The sequence below is a fragment of the Tenrec ecaudatus genome, chromosome 3, assembly GCF_050624435.1.
Source record: "Tenrec ecaudatus isolate mTenEca1 chromosome 3, mTenEca1.hap1, whole genome shotgun sequence".
Classification (NCBI taxonomy): Eukaryota; Metazoa; Chordata; class Mammalia; order Afrosoricida; family Tenrecidae; genus Tenrec; species Tenrec ecaudatus.
The window spans coordinates 161,046,859-161,063,752 of NC_134532.1; the positions used below are offsets into that span (position 1 = coordinate 161,046,859).

The 16,894-nt window shown below is 38.7% G+C and overlaps 1 protein-coding gene across 1 annotated transcript in view; it reads right to left on the reverse strand.

Annotated features, from left to right (window-relative positions):
* ADGRL3 (adhesion G protein-coupled receptor L3) overlaps positions 1-16,894 on the reverse strand; it is a 1,168,212-nt gene that overhangs the window by 146,186 nt on the left and 1,005,132 nt on the right. The window lies entirely within an intron of this gene.

Genomic DNA, 16,894 nt, shown 5'->3' on the forward strand with positions numbered 1-16,894 from the left:
TAAGGCATCATGCAAATATATATGTATACTATATATCATAGCGAATGAAGGGGAAGTGCAGAGTGGAGACCCAAAGCCCATTTGTCGGCCACTGGAGATCCCCTCACAGAGGGGTTTAGGAGAGGAGATGGGTCAGTCAGGGTGCGATGTAGTACCGATGAAGAACACAGCTTTCCCCCATATCCTGGAGGCTTCCCCCCACCCCCCCAACTACCATGATCCAAATTCTACCTTGCAGGACTGGATAGGGCAGAGGTTGTACACTGGTGCATATGGGAGCTGGAGGCACAGGGAATCCAGGGTGGAAGATACCTTCAGGACCAGGGGTGTGAGTGGCGATGCTGGGAGAGTGGAGGGTGAGTGGGTTGGAAAGGGGGAACCGATTACAAGGATCTACATGTGACCTCCTCCCTGGGAGACGGACGGCAGAGAAGGGGGTGGGGGAGACTCTGGATAGGGCAAGATATGACAAAATAACAATCTATAAATTATCAAGGGCTCATGAGGGAGAGGGGAGCGGGGAGGGAGGAGAAAAAAAAAGAGGACCTGATGCAAAGGGCTTAAGTGGAGAGCAAATGCTTTGAGAATGATTAGGGCAAAGAATGTACGATGAGCTTTATACAATTGATGTATGTATATGTGTGGCTTGTGATAAGAGTTGTATGAGCCCCTAACAAAATGTAAAAAAAAAAATTGAGATATTTGCAATTTATGTAATCAATAAAGTGCATGTATCTAGACTGAGAAAAAAGCTCTAAGCAACAGAGTTCTGCTTAGAAATACAGAGTTGCTCTGAGTCAGACGGGACTTCATGCAGCTGGATTTTTAGTGTAGCTTATTATTCACTGAAAACTGTGTCACTTCTTTCCAACCTTGTTCCTATGAATTAGAGCCTGATAGAGAACCGGGTGGCCAAAAATCAGGTTTAGAAATCAACTCTTCATGGGTCTACGGATGATTCTTTCCATAATGTTCTTTATCATTCCATTTTCCTATTTTATCATCTATCCTCTTATCATTTACCATCATTAATCCTCAAAATATTTTTAGTAGATGCTTTCTTTGGGGAGACTCACAACAAAGTTCTATTATAGTAGCACTTATGAGAATCTTGAAGTTAAACCAGATTTTAACTTTTTGAATTTGTTTAATTTTCTCTTTCTGAATTTACTGGACCCACAGAACTTTTCCTAGCATCTTACAGCATATCAATGTGTTAGGGTATCTTGGAAAACTATTGACTAAAGTCTTAGAGAAACTTCCTTGTGCTTCAGTGAAAATGTCATCATGATAGAGCTTATTTTGAAAGCATGACTTTTTTCCTAAACTCTTTGAGTAAGGGGTGTGATACAAACACAAATGCACTGGGAACTACTAAGCTTATTTTTAGGTCAGTAGATCAGGTATTTTCCCTCATCTTTTCTTTTGATGAAATAAAAATAGACTTATCCAAATGCTTTATCACTAGTATTTTATGTCTCCATTTCTAAAACAGTAAATCTTCTTTTTCTGAGCTAAAGTATCTTTCAAAGAGATAATAATCCTAGCAGGATGTGCAATAAAGTGGGTGTGATGGAATGGCTGGTACTTGTAAACAATCTATCTTTAACTTTCCCATGATATCTGGCTATAGTTTGTGATTCACGTTATAGTAAAGTTTATTACAAAGATCAGATAACAGCAGCCAAATAAAATACAGGTTGATTAATATATTGCTGCATTTCAAAGTATAATTATTGTATTATTACACAATTTATTTCCAAAATACCAGCCAGTGAAAGCCCTCTGGTGCCAAGTGGCCACCATGGGTTGGGATCTTTTGGACAGCAACTAGCCTAGTATTGATTATATGGGAAAGGTATTGCTCTCATGGGGTTAACTGCTCATAAAATAATTGGAAATAAATATTTGGCTAAGCTGCTTCTGTTTAGTAGTAGTTATGTTTTTATTAGTCCACCAGCTGCAATGGTGTACTATTACTTAATATGTAGGCATAAATAAATATCTAATTGGATAATTAAATCCCAATAGGGACATAATTGTTGAATCGCATTCTAAAACTCTGGAGACATCAGAGCGTCTGCGCTCATTTAAACAAAAAGGTTTGGTTGGCTGCACAGACAGTTTGTATTTTCTCACTAAAGAATGCTCTTTACAGCACCTACTTTTTATAACAATCACATCAGGATTTATTTGTAGTACAGTATGTGTAGTTACAATAGCCCGGAGAGTTGTAAGCCTTTTAAGCACTGCCTTTTCTTGAAAACATTTTCAAACACTTTGGCCATGCTACACTATGAGCCCCAAGCGTGATTTAATCCTCAGTATTTCAGTTTGCTCTTGAAACAGACTCTTCTGAGAAAAGCGAAAGAATATGTTGATTTTATATGCTATTACCATTTGTATAGGATTTGGCATGGGATACGTTAATCATTCTATCACCTACAAAACCTTATTATATCAACACTATGCTATTATCTTGCCATAAATTCTATAGACAAATACATAGGTATGATTGTTTTTATAATCAAATTCCAAGATTTAAAAATAAAGCATAGTTATTCAATTGAATTTTATTTTAAAACTAGACAAAATTTAATTTTATCTGTAATTAAATCACAATTGGACTTTAATTATTCTAATTAAAGATATGAATTATTGCCTTATGATTGTATCCCCCATAGATTGTTTGAAATTAAATCTACTGGAAGTAATAAGTAATTTCTACTGCTATATGTCCAGGTCAATGAGTGTCAGATTTGAAACTCCTTCAACTATTGTTTTTATTCAGTCCACTCAATAATTTTTCACTTTTGTCTACTTCTTAATGCTTCTGGAAATGCTTCAAAGGAAACATCAAACCATAGAACCACTTCCTTTTGTATGTATATTCATGAAATCTCAGTAAGCACTTCCATTTGCAAGAGAGCGGAAGAGACTAGAAAATAAAACACAACCTTATATACACGTAGGTCATTGAACTCAAGAGAACAACCACTAATTGTTTCTCATGCTTGATATGATTCTGCTACCGCTAGAAATCGTAAGGCATTATACAAGGAACTGGATTTTCTTCTTGGCACAAGGAATACGCATGGTACCAGTGTATGTTGCATACATATACTACTTTGAATACCCATAAAAGTGGACAATATGCTAGATGTCTTTTGTGTTTAGTATAGCTACACATATTTTTAACTCTCTTCTCCCCATGCCCACAATAGTCGTGTGTGTGTGCATGCATGGATATTTGAAACTAAGATCAGCCATCCAAATTTCAATCAGATATACTTTTAGCTGCAAAGTACACCGTAGGGGAAAGGCCTCCATTTTTGTTATATGCAGAACATTTTATAACTGAAATCAACATCTTCTTAAGTATAACTATTCTTTAATATGAATATATGTTCTGTGGTGCTGTGGATGACTCAGCTACAATCCTTCAGACCTGGTGAAAATACCAGCTTTTCTAGGGATCTCTTGCTACTCTTGGAGTAACACTGATAGCATTTTCATTTCTCTCTCTCTCTCTCTCTCTTTCTCTCTTTAAAAACTGAGTTTTCACCAAAACCAATTTAATTATCTTTTCAAGGACTTATTGCTGTTTAGAAAAAATAATATTTCTCTATTTGAAATTTTCAGACTTACACAGTAAAATTCAATACTTGGGTGTGATAAGAAAAAAAAAGCATTTAGTCCTGATTTCTGAATGTTTAACATTGAGAAAAATATAGAGATTCTGGAGAACAAAGTAAAATATACAAATTTGTACTATTTATTGGATTTGTGAGGATATTTATTGCTTCTGGTGAGTATTAAACATGGAGATAGAGATGGATTTGGTAGAAATGAAAAGCAATAGCAGTCAACAATTGAGCATCACCTAGATATTATTGTTGGTAGGTGCCACTGAGTCGATTTTGAATCATAGTGAAATAGAAAGAAACACTGCAGCCTTGTGTCATCCTCGCAAAACAACTCTCATTTGGAGTTCATTGTTGCACTACTATATCCGTCCATCTTCTTGAGACTCTTCTGCCTTTTTCCTGCCCCAATACTTTATCGAACAATGTTCTTCTCCAGGGACTAGTCTCTTGACAACGTTTCCAAACTACATAAGTCTCACCATCCTTGCCTCTAAGTCACATTCTGGCTGTACTTTGGCCAAGCCAGATTTATTTGTTTTTCTGACAGTCCATGGTCCTTTTGAAATTCATCACAGCACCATTGTTCAAGCACAAAGATTCTTCTTTAGTCTGTCTTATTCGGTGTGCAACTTTCATATGCACATGAGGGGATTGAAAACATCATGGCTTGGGTCAGATATACCTTAGTCCTCAAAGTAACATCATTAGTTTCAACACTTTAAAGAGATCTTGTGTGATTTACCCAATGCAATTTGTCACTTGATTTCTTGACAGCTGCTTCCACCAGTATTGGATTGTGGATCAAAACAAGATTAAATTCTTGAAAGCGTAAATATTTTCACCATATATCATGATGGTGTCCATTGGTCCAGTTGTAAGGATGATTTTCTTCCCCTTCATATTGAATTGCACTCCATTGTGAAGGTTGCGATCTTTGATTTTATTAGCAACTGTGACATATATCGAAGAGAGAAATTCACAAAGATAGCATCTCAAATGGACTAGACAATCTGTAACATTATTAAGGATTGACTTTAAAATAATTTTTTACCAGTTTTACCAATATCAGATTCTGAGAACATGTGAGTTCCCTAACTTATGATACGAACATTACCTCAATCAGATCAATTGTAGCACCCAACCTCCTGGCCACAATGGGTTCAAAAAAGTAATTTAGGAGCAAAGCACGGTGAATCTGAATCTTTCCTTGGCATTGTTCTAACCAAGCATTCTGGACGAGGTCTTTAAATATTCTCAGGATGCTGTTTGATACCCAGTCCAATGCTATTGTCCACCTTAGGCCTGGCTACCAGAAAAGCCTGCCCTGCTGCATAAGGAAGAAGAGCTGGGGGTTTTGTTTGTTTTGTTTTTTAACATTTATGTCATGTTTTAAGCAAAGTTCTGAGTTCTTTAGTGAATCATGGTTTTCACTCTGTTATCTATCACAGCATCCCAATAAGTTAGATATTATCATTCTTATTCTTCAGAGGAAGGCTGTGATACAGAAACTTCTCAAAAGCTTAAAAAGAGAATGTGGAGGCTTTAAACACAGGCAAGCTAAGCACAATTTGGACACTCAACCATAATAAGATACTGCCTCTCAATGGGAAGAAATCAAATTGACACAGAAATAGGATACAAAATCTTTAAAATATTTATTAACCGTGTTACAAATTAAGCCTTGTTTCACCACTTTCCTCCCTGATAGGGAGTTGCTAAATCCCATTAGAATGTATGTATATATTTCAAATGTTAGCGATGTGTCTATTATTTAAAATCAGTTCTGAAGGCTCAGGGGACCATGGGCACCAGATAACAGGCACGGAAAGATCGCCTCAGCAACTAATGACAAGATCCCGCCAGGAAATGAGTCCTGCATTCCCAGGAATACAAAAACCAACTTCTAGCTAAGTACACCAAAGTTTCCTGGAAGGTGGAGATCAGCAATACTTGATGAAAGGAACCAACTTCCCTTCACCATTGACCAGCAGCCTGAGCCACTTTCGTGCACCCCTCCTTCCCGGCACAAACTGAGCCTTCCCAGCCCTAACCCGACCTATCCAGGCCAACTCAGCACATTGGCCCTTTGGAGAAGGCCACTCGCGCATCTCTGCTCCCCATCTTCACTGCCGCCTCCCAAGAAGGATGTGTGCACATAGTGACACCAACAAAGAAGAACTACATCAAAATGACCGTTTCAATCATTTACTTTGTCTCCTTTCGATTTTTGTACTTCTTAATCTATTTTCGTATTTCTATTCTTCTTTTCCTAGTAGTATACTACTTCCTCCTCTACTGCCACCCCGCTCCCCTGCAAATACACTGGCCTCCCAGGCAAAAGGGGCAGGCCCTGCAGACCCTGGCAAACCCATCCAAACCAACAATTTTATTTTTTGTTTTCTAAACCAGATTTTATTTTTATTCTTTTCCCCTGAGAGCACGGACGCACGCATCAATCCTGCTGTAGCAACAGAACACCAGTGGCCACCTCCCCATCTTTTGTTTTCTTCTCTCCTCTGCTCATTCACACTCTCCACTATTCTTTTTTCCTTATCTTTGTCTTTGTTTGCCTTATATCCCTTCTCTCTCTTACTCATTCTCTTCTTCGTGAATTCTGTTACGCACATATAAAAGAGAAGAGGCAGACAGCGAGCTGTTACTTGTTGGGAAGGTTGGAAGTCCACCACCACCAACTGCTCCACAGGAGAGAGACAGGGCTTTCAGCTATGGTAAGCAGACTCATCCAAACCTCAAGGGGCACTTCTATCTTGTCCTGTGGGTCACTAGTAGTTGGCATTGACTCAATGGCTGTGAGGTGGGTCAGTTGATATATAATTTATAAATTATTAAGGGTTCATGAAGGAGGAGGGAGTGGGGAGGGAGGGGGAAAATGAGGGCTCAAGTAGAAAGCAAATGTTTGGAGAATGATGATGGCAACAAATATACAAATGTGCTTGACATGTGGATGGATGTATGGATTGTGATAAGAGGTGGATGGATTGTGATAAGAGGTGTACGTGCTCCAATAAAATGCTTTAAAAAAAACAAAACAAAAGAGTTAGTCATAGAAACACACAGGGGCAGTTCTAACCTGTCTTACAGGGTCTGTCTAAAACAGAATTGACTTGTCGGCAGGAAGGTTTGTGGTGTGTGTTTTGATGGATTTTTTATGCTGTTGTGGCTAGTAAGGAGTCCTGATGGCACTAAGAGTTGTACATTTGCAAAAGGTGAAGCTGCCTGGTCCTATACATATTTGCAATCTTTTAGACATTACCATCACATGAGTAAGAACAGACTCCATGGTGGCTTCTGTGACTCGTGAAGAAAAACCATAAGGGGAAAGATTAGCTTATGTGCAAATGATTTCCCATTTCTGATATACTAGTTGACGTTGCAAACGTTAGACGCATTTATTTTGGAAAAGTCCAGAATCTTAACTGATTTTTGGCAGTGCCTATTTTATGTAGGATGGCACAGGATGGGGCAATGATTCAAAGGTTCACTAAAGGTTGGAACAGAGTCAATGGTATGTAGCAACACAACAATTTTATTTAAAATGATATAACTTATTTTAAAAGAGTAGCAGAATAATTATTTATATTGCATATTTCACAAGCTGGCTTTGTATGAGTTACTGATTTAGGTTTAGAATCAGTTTTGTTGTTCCTGCTTTCTGTCTCATTTGTTCTGGAATTACCCCACACTGTCCTTTCTTTTCCTCAAACACCACCTCCTCTGACCATATTCCTGACCAGTCTTCCTCAGATTCGGACTCCTTGCCATCCAATCTCCTAGAAATATGGACCTTCTCCTCTCTTTTAATCTTTCCTCTACTAGCAATGTGAGCCTGCTCTTGGCTCTTAAAGTTTAAATATAGCCTTATTCTGCACCCTCTGTTTGATTCAGTGCCAGAAAAGTCATTTATATCTTATTTGTTATTTCTTGGCTCCATAGATCAGCAGCGCTATTTCTCACTCAGTGCAAAGATTTACTCCTGAGTCATTTTCCCCCATTATATCCCTTTATTCTGTCAATAGTCACAAATCCACCCTTGCCTCAGTCCTCACCTGAATTTTATCTAGGCCATTTTCATCTGTGTGTCCTAGCTGATCCTCTCATCATTCAAAGCCTAAGGATTCTTCTATGCACAGTAAAAACCCACCAACTGGCAAACCTAAAGCTATCCTTATAATCATTTGATCTAACATGTTTAATCAAGATATAAATTGAGAACCACAGACAGCATGTTCAGGGTCATGTGATATTTATGGTGGGGCTTATTTATAGATATGGGATTCTTTCTTATATTCATTACTATCACTTCCACATTTCCCCCACAACCACCCCTGCTACAACCCCAAGAAACCATTGATCCAGTTATTATCTCTGGAGATTTGCATATCCTGGATGTCATATGATTAATGCATAGAAAAACAACCAAAAATCAGCTACAAAAACCAACAACACAGTTAAACTAAAAAGAACTTCAGTTGAAAAACTAACAGAAAATAATAAAACCTGGAGCAAATTTAAAATGGGCCAACAGGGACAACAAATGATATGGTATTAAACTTTAACCTGACTACACCTTTATCAGTCCACTTTCCAAAGAAAGCGGGAGAGATATAATCTCCATGCTATTCTTATCCCTTGTCAGCTTCAGCGGGAATTCTCTGGAGGCTTAATCCATGTGGGGATTCAGGAAATGGATTTTGAGCTTTCACTGCCGTCCATATAGTCTGCAAATTGGGTGCTCAGAATGTAAGTTCCAATACCTTTCTCCCCTCCAGGCTTGGATTTAATTATTTACATTCCTCAGATAGCAAAGGCTGGCATGCTTCTTCCTTGTAGATTTAACTGTCATCTCACTTACTGATTTGTTTTAAGACAAGCTTTTAAGATCCAGAGATGTCATTCTTTATGATAGCCCAGCACCATCTAATTTCTTTCCTACATAACCCTTTTCTTCAGTGATCTCTTCATGAAGTAGGTCCTCATCAGCAGAACTTGTTCTTAGATTAGGGAAATATTTAAGTCCAAACTCAAAATTCATTCTTGAGTCCATGAAGGGGCAGTTCTATCTTGTTTTGAGATTGACTCAAAGGCAGTGACATCTGGGCCGAGCTTTTGTAGTATGCATTTTTCCTGCTAGACGATCACCGAGCAGCTCACTCTGAGTAATGCAAACTAGTGGCGCTGCCTGGGAAGGTTTTCTCTAGTCAAAGCAGTTTCACTAAAACCTTGTTTTTTGTGATGGCCGATTAGAAAGAATAGCAGGTGGCTGTGAAATTTTGTTTCCTGCTCAGAAAAAAATGCCACATAAATTGTTTGTGTTGTAGAACACAGCTTACATCAACAGTGCTACGGGAAAAACTCAAGTATATGAGTGGTTTTCTGGTTTGCAAAAAGGTGAAATGTTGATTGATGACAAACTTCGTTCTGGACATCCACCAACTCTCGAATGGACAAAAATGTTTACTTGTAGTGCATTTGGAGTTTGTTCCACCAGGTCAGACTGTTGTTAATCAAGCTTTCTATTTAGAGGCTCCAAAAAGACTGTGTAACAGTGTGCAGCAAAAAAGGCCTGATTTGTGGCAGATGAGGCACGCTTTTGCCTCCATGACAATGCGCCTGCTCATGAAGCCATGTCAGTGCACTCGTTTGTGGCAAAAATCAGCATCCTTCTCTTGTCCCACTCAACTGACCTCACTTCATGTGACATTGTTGTGGTTGTGGTTGTTTCCGTGAATGTGGAGGGACATGGAAGGACAGAGATTTGATGAGGTAGAAGAGGGGAAGAAAAAAAATGAGTTTTAAAAAGGTTTAGAAGAATAGAATCACAGATTTGAAAAATGTATTAGGTATAATGGAGAGCACTTTGAAGGTGATAAGGTTGGTTTGTAAAAAAAATTATAAATACACAGCTTTGACAAAGAATTTTGGGTTGGGGGGGTACCCCCTGTATACATAGGATTGTTATGAATCTCAGCTAACTCGACAGCTTACAGCATGTGTTGGAATCGACTCATTGGCAGTGATTTTCGCATTTTGTTGTTATTCTGTGATTGAAGTAGTGCCCTGTGGACCATGCCTGACCTCCTCTGGCAGTAAGGGGAAATGATACTCTAACATACATCTGCTCAAGGAGGACTTGATAGTACAGACAGAAGTCAGATGTATCTTCACCCATTATCCTTCCTGGCCCTTTATTACACAACAATCATTCACACCACAATCTTGGTTCAATCATCAATAACATTGACTGGGTTCAATAGTCCATTGCAATGGTCACATAGAACTCACAAACGAAGTCACAATAGTAGGGAACAGATCACAAATAAGCCAGGATCAGAAAAACCATAAGGATACAATCCTTCCATCCCCACAGTGACCTTTTCTCTGCATCAGGCAGACATGCTTGTCTCTGGTCACCTGCCTTTCAGTTCTACAGCCCCTTGACCTCAACGCTTCTCAGGCAACTGCTGCAGGACTACTTTATTGCTATTAAATAGCATCCCAAGGGCATCCCCCTTGCAAGCAACCCTCCTACCTGAGGTATTCAGCCTCACTTGGCTCCGGGGCTGTGAAGACCTCTGCTCCATCTCATGGTCGTGGTGCTGCAGTCGCTGGTGCCTGTGTCGCTCCACACAGGTATCGTGCATTCACGCTGTGCGTGGATATCCTTTATTACTTACTGTGGAGTTTCTTTCCTGCTTCTGGCACTCTTTAAACTCAGAATAGCAAAGGCGCCAATCTCCAAATTACCATCCTGTGTCTCATATTTACATGCCATTTAGTGGGAGTTTCAAACACATGGATCGAAAGATCCAAGTCAGTAATTTCAATTTATCAAGACAGTTCTTAAAACCAAGCAACAAGATGAATCTACTGCCGAGATTTTAAATTTGACTTATGCCTAAGCACCATGCTAAAATATTATAATTAACATACAGGTGGTTTGGGGCCTCTCCTACAATGTTCTCTGGATGATTGCAATTGAAGCTGGGTCTCAGGAGAGTTTTAGTGAGCCTTACAATAACACTTGAAAACAGAGAAGTATATTTAGTTATCATCCCCTTTTCAAAATAGTGGATTATAATTTAATCATGGAAATTTGAATTAATTTTGAGTCCATATTCTTGAATATTATTCCAATTTTAGGTCAGAAACTAAGAATGATTTCATAAAACTAAGAATTCATTCTTTCACCACAGCCAATATTTTTTTTATTGTTTCCAGCTTTTGCATTCCAGCCAATAATAATTATCAATGCATCTTCAGTGCATGTTTGACCAATTCAGATTGAAGAAGTTTGTAGAATTCTTTAATTTCTTCACTATTAGCCTCACTTGTTGTTATGTAAAACTATGTGAAAAAAATGTAGATAGAAGGAATACACAGTCACTGTATCATAAAGAACTCATAGAATGCAGAAAATTTGAAGCAATATCATTAATACTACACACAAGGAAAATTTTGTTGAAGATCATTTGACAATGATTATAGCAGTGAGTAGAGGAGACCTGCCAGAAATTCTGAGTGAATCAGAAGATTGTGTGGAACAATGGATATAACTGCTGATATCAGATGCCTCTTGGCTCAAAGCAAGGAATCTCAGAACATTGTTAACTTGTATTTTACTACTAGTAATCTTGGTGGCATACGTTTTACTCATTGGGCTGTGATTTTCAAGGTCAGTAATACAAAACCAGTAACTGCTCTGTAGGAGAAAGACGGGGCTTTCTACTTCTGTAAACCGATACTTACAGAGACAGTTCTGCCCTGTTTTATAGGGTGTCTGGGAGTCATTATTGACTCAATAAGAGTGAATTTATGTTTTACTGATTCTGCAAAAGAATTGGACTGTGTGGATTATAAAAAAACTATGGATAGCCTTGAGTAGACTTGGAATTTCAGAAAATTTAATTGTGTTCATTTAAAATGTGTACATGGGACAAGAGGCAGTTATGTGAACCAGTACTCGGGAATATACTGCATGGGTTAAAGTCAAGAAGGGTGTGCAATAGGCTTGTATCCTTATACCGACTTATTCTATTTGAATGTTGAGCAATGAGGGAAGCTGGATTATGAAGGAGACTGCAGCATCAGCATTGGAAGAAGGTTTATTAACTGTATGCAGATAAAACCACCTTGTTTGTTGAAATGAGGAGTCGAAACATTTGCAGAAGATTGAGGCTTATACCCTTTAATATGGATTATAACTTAATTTAAAGAAAACAGAAGTCCTCACAACTGGACCAATCATTAAGAATCACGGAGAAAAGACTGAAGTTATGAAAGAGTTTATCTTCCTTACATCTGCAATCAATACTCATGGAAGCAGCAGTCAAGAAATCAAATGATACATTGCATTGGGTAAATCTGTGGCACAGACCTCTTTAAAGGGGTGAAGGGCAACAATGTCACTTCAAGGACTGAGGTGTTCCTAATTCAAGTCATGGTATTTTCAACTGCCTCATATACATGTGAATGTTCAACATTGAACATGGAAGACTGAAGAACTGACTGGACTGGGAAACACTCCTAAAGGTCAACAAATGATCCTTGAACTAACTACAAACTTTTCTTTTTTATGTGTTTTGTTTTGTTCTTTGTCAGTGGTTTGTTGTTGTTGTTTCATTGTATACTGTTGCTTTATTTTCCTCTCTCTTGTTTTTGTGCATGTTATTATCTCCACAAGTCTGTCTAAATAAGATAGGCTGGATGAACTATCTGGAGGAAAAACAATGGGACCGACATTTCTGGGGGGACATGGGACAAGGGGAGGTGGGGGGTAAGGAAGTGGTGTTAACAAACCCAGGGACAAGGGAACAACAAGGGATCCAAATTGGTGGTGAGGTCGGAGTGTCAGGCCTGGTAGGGAACGATCAAGGGTAAGGTAACGAATAGGTATAGCTGTAACCCAGGTGGGGATGGAGCATGATAGTGGGACAGGACGAAAGTGAGGGGGAATAGAGGAAAGAGCTAGGAGGCAAAGGACATTTATAGAGGTCTAGACAAAGACGCGTTACATATGAAAATATATATATGAGGATGGTGAATATATCTATGTGCCTATATTTATAAGCTTAGTATTAAAGTGGTGGAAGAACCTTGGGCCTTTACTCAAGCACTCCCTCAATGCATGAATACTTTCTTCTATTAAATTGGCATGCTGTGATGCTCACCTTCCCGACACAACCGCTGAAGCCAAAGTGGGTGAACAAGCAAATGTGAAGAAAGCTGATGGTGCCTGGCTATCAAAAGAGATAGTGTCTGGGGTCTTAAAGGCTTGAAGATAAACAAGCGGCCATCTAGCTCAGAAGCAACAAAGCCCACATGGAAGAAGCTCACCAGCCTGTGTGATCACGTGGTTCCAAAGGGATCAGTTATCAGGCATCAAAGAACAAAAAATCATATCATTGGATGCACACCTCCATGATATGATCGCCGAGCACAAACGGGTACATGAAAAAATGTGGCGAAGAAAGCTGATGGTTCCCGGCTATCAAAAGAGATAGTGCCTGGGGTCTTAAAGACTTGATGGTAAACAAGCGGCCATCTAGCTCAGAAGCAACAAAGCCCATATGGAAGAAGCACATCAGCCTGTGCGATCACGAGATGTCGAAGGGATCAGGTATCAGACATCATCAGAACAAAAAAATCTTACCATAGTGAATGAAGGGGGTAGTGCGGAGTGGAGACCCAAAGCCCATATGTCGGCTACTGGAGATCCCCTTTCAGAAGGGTCTAGGGGAGGAGATGAGTCAGTCAGGGTGCGATGTAGCACCAATGAAGAATACAGCTTTCCTCCAGTTCCTAAATGCTTCCTCCCCCCCCCAACTATCATGACCGGAATTCTACCTTGCAAGTCTGTATAGAGCAGAGGATGTACACTGGTGCATATGGGAACTGGAGGCACAGGGAATCCAGGGCGGATGATACCTTCAGGACCAGGAATGTGAGGGGTGATCTTGGGAGGGTAGACGGTGAGTGAGTTGGAAAGAGGGAACCGATTACAAGGATCTACATGTGACCTCCTCCCTGAGGGATGGACAACAGAAAAGGGGAAGATGTCGGACAGGGCAAGATATGACAAAATAATAATTTATAAATTATCAAGGGTTCATGAGGGAGGGGGGAGCAGGAAGGGAGGGGAAAAAGAGAACTTGATGCAAAGGGCTTAAGTTGACAGCAAATGCTTTGAAAATGATGAGGGCAAAGAATGTACCAAGTGCTTTATACAATTGATGTATGTATGGATTGTGATAAGAGTTGTATGAGCCCCTAATAAAATGTTTTTAAATGTATATATATACTGAAGAACTGATGCATTTGAATTATGGTGCTGGCATGTCTTTCCAATACAACAAACAAATCTGTCTTGGAAAAAGTACAGCCAAGCTGATCCTTAGAAGCAGAGAAGGCAAGATTTCATCACCTGTTCTTTGCACATGTCCTCAGCATTGACCAGACGGAAATGAACATCATGCTTGGTCGGTAAAGTAGAAGGGTAGTAAAAAAGAAGAAGACTGTCAACAAGATGAACTGACCCAGTGGTTGCAACGACGGACTCAACCTAACAGGGGTGAGCCTGGGGTCAGACCAGGCGGTGTTTCTCAATTGCCATAGGGTCTATGTGAACGGGAACAGACTCCGCAGCGCCTGACCACAACAACATCCTGAAGTTAGTGCTTCAGAGGCAAGCAGACAATAACATCTTATTAACATGTTACTCAGAAACTATTTTCCCACTGGCAAAAATGAAAGCTTCAAGTTAAGATAATGAAGCACATAATTAATGATCACCTAATTATAATTGATCATTTAAAATGGATTTATCTATGAAATTCAAAGCGATATTGCTTTCTTTACATTTCAATTTTTTTCAAATTTTCATTCATTACGTTTTCAATTTTGTCACACATACCTGATTATTTGCCATATTATATATAAGGAAAACAGATCTATTCTCTACATACTTCTAAAAGATGTGTAATTATCGCTAACCACTATTTCTACTGCATTTCAATAATTTCTGATAAAAATATCAGATCTTTCATAAATATAAAAATTGTAGTTGGGTAATACTAAGTGGACTTTAACTCATAGATTTAATAGCTGAGTGTGAACAAATTGCACGGCCAATATTCCTTAAAAAGCAATTGGAATAGTCATACAGGTCTCCGCATGGTGTTTATGGTTTGTACTAGCTGCTAACTGAAAGGTGGGCAATTCAAACCCAACCAGATGTATCATAAAAGTGGCCTGGCGGTCTGTTTCCATGAAGATCTTAGCCAATAAGATCCTGTGTTGCCAGGTTCTCCTCTGTAGCACACGGGGTCACCATGAGTCAGAATTGATAGAACAGCACAGGTTTCTTTATTTTGTTCTTGGTTGGGTCGTATATGTATGTATGTACATGCATATATATGCCACTTCATATCTGCTCATTCATATCATTATCAACATGTATACACATAAACTTTCTCCCACTTTCTCATGTCATTTCTATTATAAACTGAATGAGTAGAATGATAACTTCTATATGATTGTAATTAACACCAATTTTGAGAAACAACTCTAAGTTATTTCCAAAAATAGTAGCAGATCAAAGTCTTTGGTAAAATTGAGCAAAGCCTGGTATCAAGGCACTGTGCAATGGAGTCTTGCTAAGAACCTTTAAACGAAGCTCACTGCCATGGAGTCATTGTTGACTCATCGTGACTCTATGGGACATGGTAGACCTGCCCCTATGAGTTTTTGATGATCGGTAAAGTAACCACAAGGACACAACTGAAGAGCTTATTAAAGATGCAGAACCTCAAACTCTACCCCTAGAATAACTGGAATCAAAATCTGCATTTTAATAACATTCCGGGTGATTCAAATGCATATTATACATAAGAGACACAGGGGTAACCAATACTCTTTTTGTCTCCACTTGGCTGTTGTCACATGAATATTTGACACTACATTCTTAAAATTACCTTTAAATAGATTCTATTGTTACAGTAAGGCAGTGTTATTTCATTGGTAGAATTCTTCCTTCCCATGTAGGAGCTATTGGTTGCTTCAATTCTTGCAATCTGCATCTGGTGCAGCTATGATCTGCTTGTCAGAGGAAACTTCCATGTTGCTGTGATGTTGAGTTTTTGGTAGAACATTCAGACTCAGACAAACTAAGAAGAAAGGGCTGACAGTCTATTTCTGAAGATCAACCATATCACAATGGTCTGATTGATCATCTTGTGCATGAGGCTGTGCTTCAGGGCCCAGGAGTTGGCAACTGACTTTTTAAGCACTTCCATCTACGTAGTGAGGGAAGAATTATTAAAATCAGCCTTAATCCCATTGATTTTTCTTGTCCTACCTAAAGATTCGGGGTAGATATTTAGTGTAGCTACTTTTAGAACATTATTCTTTAGTGATTCACAAAGTCAATTAGGATAGGATCAACACCTCCAACATCCCATTACATAAAAAAATATTACATTAACATATAAAATATTTAACTCTTCTCAAAGTATTTTAAGCAATGCTTCACAAACTGAGTTGCATGGGTCAGGCATTCTCAATATATTTCTCTTAAAATTCTTTAAGGATTTCAGGACCTAATAATATTATAAAGTAAAATATATACCCCTCTTGTAGCTTTGTGGTTTGTTCTATTTAGCACTTCATCATAGAGTTAAAAAACAAACAATGAAACAAACATCTGTTTCACTTGGTTTATATGGTGTCCCAAATATATTTAAATTTACAGCTGATGCCTGCTGAATGGTTTATAGAAGACTACATGACACATTGGATGTAGTTGGTAAAAAAGATTTTGACAAATTGCATATAGAAACTAAGAAACTAGCAATCCTGCTCAGATAATGGAATGAATCAGTCATACAGATGATAGTGAAACATTTAATAGAACTTGCTTTGGAAACATACTGTTAAATATATAACAATTATAGAGGGAAACCAAGACAAAACACAGAGACCAACACACACACACACACACAAACACACACACAGAGCTCGTTTAATATCAATTTGGATTCTGTACAAGATTTTTCTGGATGAGGATTTTATTTTCCCTGTGCGTTAAGAATTGGCCTACTAACCAAAAGTTGGCTGTTCAAACCCACCTGCTACTCCAGAGGAGAAATTTGAGATGCCTGTTTTCCTAAAGATTTACAGCTTTGGAAACTCTCTAGATAGAGAGTCAAAACTTAGCGGATGGTAAAGGGTTT